Here is a 5,489-nt window from a genome sequence, read left to right as displayed (position 1 = left end):
TTTTACTAGCCCACTTTAATATTTTAACTAGTTTATTATTTTCTTTTTGTGTAAGATTTGAGAACCAGACAATGGAACCATAGAGCAGAACACTTCTGATTACGCTTTCAAAGAAAATACTTACAATTTTACAGCTAATGTTAAATGTTTTAATTTTCTCAGGAAAAACATCCTTTGACTTGCTCTTTTAATTATCCACATACTTATCTACGTGTAAATAGTACAAGCATATGGAACGCCATTACGAAAATAAGTCACAGAAGGCAGCAACTGCGTTCAATATAATCACGACAATTATTAACTTATGTTTATTAGGTTAACATAGATAGTGGATTGTAACTGGTGACGTATTTGGGTATCTATATGATGTGCTATGTTCATAGGTATTGATGAGATACAAGATTATTCTTATCAATATCTTATCGTTACCTGTTGTAGCCGCATCGATATCAAGCTTAGGGCAACGATCATTTCTTCCATAGCAGTGTGAATTTAAGGGGCTTGTTAGAAGTGCAACATTTCAGTATATTGTTATTCGTTTTAGCTCTGTAATTATCAAATCGCTATATTTTAGCTGTTTTGAAAATCAACAACACCGTGTCAACTAAATATAAAAGTGTGTTTCCACTCAGGTAAGCGCATCAAAACAATATTCACCTATATCTAATGCTTTAATTATAGACCAGACCCCGATGGGGATCGTGGTTCATATTAAAATTATCTTTAATATTTGTATTGTTTTAATGCATTTTTTTTTAAAGTTTTCATGCTGGGAGGGAGGGGGGGGGGGGGGGCAGCTAGAATGCCATTCCGCATCCCTAAGGCAGTGAATTCCTATGGCATCAAACGCCATGACAAAGTCGTCGGCATCAAAACATATTGTAGGTAACAATGTGCGGCTGTTTGCCACCCCCACAAGATTTCACATCCCCGAGCAATGGTGGCGCCCCAACGAGGTCGTCGGACCTAAAATAAAATAATAGCCTAATTTGCCTACAACGTTATTTTGCGGATTGCCAATTCCTGATAGGGTGTCTACAAAACGAAGACCGAAGGCCCGAAAAACGAAAACCTCCAATTATTTCTCAACTATCTTATTGAAAGCATTTCAAAATCATCATAAAACAGTTGCCAAGTTCCTATTTCATTATTTCATCACGATTGAGGGAAAAAAAGGTCTTTGTTTTTCGGGTCTTCGGTTTTGTAGACACCCATATAGCGTGTCTATAAAACGAAGACCCTTAATTATCTCATCCATCCTATGTTGGTGTCACTACCAAATGACCGATGCTGCACATATGCGTCACTATACAGCATTCCTGAAGTGTATTTTAACATAGAACAAGTTTATGAATGAAATATTCAAGGTTTTTGTAGGCCCCCAAAATACGCGTACCGCTAGGCAAGTCTTACTTTCGTTTAGAGGGTAGCAGCGCCAAGACGCGCTCTGCCACCAGCCGTGGACGTACAACATTGGTTGCCGCTTTGAAGCTGGAATAAAGAGTAGATCATTAAATTGGCTCAGATTCAGGCAAAAATGTGCTAAAAAAGACGAATATTATAAATACATAGCATGAAGTGATTTAAAAACATTATTTTCATCACGATTGAGAGAAAAAAAATGTGGGTCTTCGTTTTCTGGTCTTTTGTCTTCGTTTTGTAGACACCCATATAGGGTGTCTATAAAACGAAGATCCTTAAGTATTTCTTGATATTCCTCATTTTATCCCGATGAAATAATGAAATAGGTATTTGGAAACTGCTTTATGATAATTTTGAAATACTTTCAATAAGACACTTGAGAAGTAATTGGAGGTCTTCGTGTTTCGGGTCTTCGGTCTTCGTTTTGTAGACACCCATATAGGGTGTCTATAAAATGAAGACCCTTAAAAATTTCACAAACAGACGCCCAAAAAATGTCTTACTTTTGATTTTGTGACAGCCTGGCGTATTATTATCAAAATAAAAGAGAAAAAATAGGGGTCTTAGTTTTGGGGTCTTCGGTCTTCGTTTTATAGACACCCATTCCTGATAGGTCTAATTTAGGTCATACTATGCAAAGCCAAATAAAAATGTTAACACTTCCAGAGGCTCTAGTCAGCCCCTTGGTTAAGATCCTTCCCCCTCCCCTTGAACATATACAGTAAGTGACCCCTCGTCGAAAAAAATTGGGAGTCACCACAGCTGTCCCTGAGAACCCGGCTGTTCTAGTCCCGATTCACAATTCGCATCAAAACAAACACACTCGTCGGATCAAAGCCACACTGTGACATAACAGCCTCAGGGGCGGATCCAGCCTACCAGAATAGGGGGGGGGGGCGCTGCCTGCAAGCGAAGCGTGCAACCTTAAGGCTGGGGCCAGGTGGCCGCCAAGGTCCCCCGGCGAGGTCCACCCCTTCCACCCCCACCAGGGGCTCTGCCCCTGGTGGGGGTGGAAGGGGGCGAAGCCCCCTTGAAGCCCAGCACATTTGAGGAATATGAGTTTGCATTAAGTAAATTTTGACTATCTAGCATGGTAGTTTTCAGTAACAAATAATAAAAAAAAAAGTGCATGTCTTTTAAAAGAAATTTTAATATTCAGGGTAGCCGCAATATGCAACTATAAAATGTGTCATTAAAATAATAATTCATCTACTCACAGCTGTGAAAATTCATAGTTTTCCCCTCTGGAAAACGGTCAGCTAAATTTTTCTCATGTCTTATTTTATGTGTGTTTACATACATAAACAAATTGAGTAATTGCATACGTTTTTTTTTTCATGAATCAATAAATTCCAAAAAAGAAAGGGGGTCGGGGGTTCTCCCCCGGGAAAATTTTGATTCTTAGAAGGCGGGAAATAAGCTTTCCCGACTACTGAGGTGTCTTTTAATTACTTTTTATTTCTTCAAAATTCAATTTTTACCCCTCTTGAAAATGATTTAATGAATCAATGAATTCCGAAGAAAAAGGGTGTCCGGGTTACCCCGGAAATATTTCGATTTTCGATTTTTCCCTCTTTAAAACGGTCAGGTAAATTTTTCTCATGTCTTATTTTATGTTTGTATACATACATAAATAAATGAGTAGTTGCACGCCTATTCTTTTTTCCATGAATCGATAAATCCCAAAAAGAAAGGGTTGTCCGGGGATTATCCCCTGGGAAAATTTTGATTCCTAGATGGCAGGAAATAAGCTTTCTCGACACTGGAAGTGTGTTTTAATGACGTTCTTCAAAATTCTAATTTTCTTATTGTAACATAAAAAAAAAAAATCAGCTCACGGGTCCTAAAAAATTAGGTCTAGAATTTCTTCTTTTTTTTTTTTTTTGTTGGCAAAGGGAGGGGTCAGGACCCATTACCCTCCAATGTGAATCGCGAGAAAATTTAACTCGGTTGGGGACTGGATAAACATTCCCTTTCCCATCCTTCACCTCCTTCTCTCTTTCATTTCTTTCATTTCTTTCCAATCATACAAAAATCTCCAGACATAATATATTTTTTTGCCAAACCGCCCCCCCCCCCCGGTTCCGCCGGCCCGTTGAACACTGTGGGTGAAAGTTTTTTGCAAAAAAATAGGGGGAGGGGCGTACGCCCCTTACATCTAATCCCCATTCTAATATTTAACAAAAGGCCCAGAAATCAATTAAGCCAATCAGCTGTTGAATGTATAGGTCTCAAGTCACTCACCCCAATGGCAATAAATCGTGCTTTATTTAGGCTAGCTAGGCTAGGGTAGGCCTAGCCTAGCCTAGATGAGACCCTAGCGCCCTGCCTAGGCTAGCCTACCTACAGCATTGAAGATCACCAGTGTTTAATTATTGAATATAAAAGTTCCATTGAATTAAAATTTTCTACCAGATTGAACGATCAAACTATCATCTGTTGAGAGATAAGTTATATGCCATCCTGTAATGTTGGTGAATGTCTAGGGAATCATCCTAATAATTCAACACTCACTGCATGTGGGGAGCTGAAAACTAGCTACAGTGTAATTTTGGGTTGTGATACCTTCTGTGCAGGGATCGTCTCAAAAATTCCGTTTTTGTTTTTTTTTACACTTAAAGAAAATGTTTTTTCTTGCTAATTTTTCACTAGACAACCGGGCAACATGAGTATAAATAGGCTAGCCCGGAGCGGGGTTTTTTTGTTTTTTTTTGGTGATATAAGGGGGAGGGGGGGCGTCGCAGGCAGGTTAAATCCGCCCCTGACAGCACTTACCGTATATTACAACTAAGTTTAACAGGCAACAAATAAAAATGGATCTTGTAATTGATACCTACACAGTGTAAAATTCTCATTTTATTTTTTGGCAGTGTTCTTGAGAATTATTTACAAAACAAATTTCCATCTACTAAACTATCGGTGTCGCGTAGGCCTATCCCCGACCGGCACGCGATTTTTTTTCCCGTACGAAACATTTGCATGAAACTCCACTCGGGTTGTCTCGACTGACTCTGCTCGAAAATCTCAATTCTGGAGGTCAAATAGTCATCAACCAAAGATAAACGTCGTCCACAAAACTTCTGAGATACAGGACTGCTGCTCGCTGTCTGATTTTGAAAAAAAAAACACACTGCTGTTACCATGCTAATATAACGGGTCGTTTAAAGCGACATATGTAATATATGTAGAGAGCAGCTTAGCTCAGTCGGCTAATCTGGTGGTAGCCACTGTGTGTGCGCTGAACCGTGGAGATCTCTAGGTCCCCGGTTCAATTCCCATCGCTGCCTCTACTTGTGTTTCAGCTAGAGGGCTGAAATACAAGTTACATAGCGCACCGTCTTTCGGATGAGACGTTTAAGCCGTTGGTCCCGTGTGCATTTATGGCCCATGTGCACGTTAAAGAACACAGTACACTCTTCGGAAAAGAGTAGGGGATTGTCTCCCGGTGTACTGTCCAATCACCACCAGAAGGACCCCACTGGAAATAAGTCGTCTTCTAGACTTTAGTGGGCTATCCTTGGTGTTTACACCGAATAAATCCATGTCCATAAATCCATTTGATTTCGCTGCACGAATAATAAAAAGTGTTAGGCCCTAATTGAATTTGACTTACATACTATGAACATTTTTATTTTTTAGTTGGCCTTTTGGAAAATTATTTAAGTACCTATGTCATGACAAATTCGAGTCAACTCGGCCCCAAGTTAACTCGGCCCCATGTCAACTCGGCCCCAAATCAACTCGGCCCCAAGTAGTCAACTCGGCCCCAATTTAATGTGTACGGTATTTACTGAATATTTACCAAGAGATTTAAATGCAAAGCCAAAATTAAAGTTTTTTTAAATCGTTGCCTTTGTTATTTCTTTTCATTTACATGCACTTACAATAATTAAAACTGCATTAATAAAAATAATATTAAAATGATAGTAATAACAATTATACAAAGGTATATAGAATCAGTGGCGGCGCCAGCGGGGTGGCAGGGGGGCTTAAGCCCCCACCGGACAGGTCAAGCCCCCGCCGGACAGAGCTCGTCAGGCAGTCAGACCATAAAACATATAAAAATA

General features: G+C 39.6%; 1 protein-coding gene across 3 annotated transcripts in view; it reads left to right on the top strand.

The window, feature by feature from the left end:
• The first annotated feature begins 485 nt into the window (after positions 1–485).
• LOC117118546 (amyloid beta A4 precursor protein-binding family B member 1-interacting protein-like) overlaps positions 486–5,489 on the top strand; it is a 44,375-nt gene continuing 39,371 nt past the window's right edge. For all 3 annotated transcript variants that reach the window (XM_033263165.1, XM_033263166.1, XM_033263164.1), the window contains exon 1: positions 486–632. The gene's annotated coding sequence lies outside the window, so the exon portion shown is untranslated. The remainder of the gene's footprint in view (positions 633–5,489) is intronic.

Source organism: Anneissia japonica, unplaced genomic scaffold (genome assembly GCF_011630105.1).
Source record: "Anneissia japonica isolate Jap-2015-1 unplaced genomic scaffold, ASM1163010v1 scaffold287869_len1821871_cov162, whole genome shotgun sequence".
NCBI lineage: Eukaryota > Metazoa > Echinodermata > Crinoidea > Comatulida > Comatulidae > Anneissia > Anneissia japonica.
Note: the sequence above shows the minus strand (reverse complement) of the source record. Positions and strands in the feature narration are given on the sequence as shown.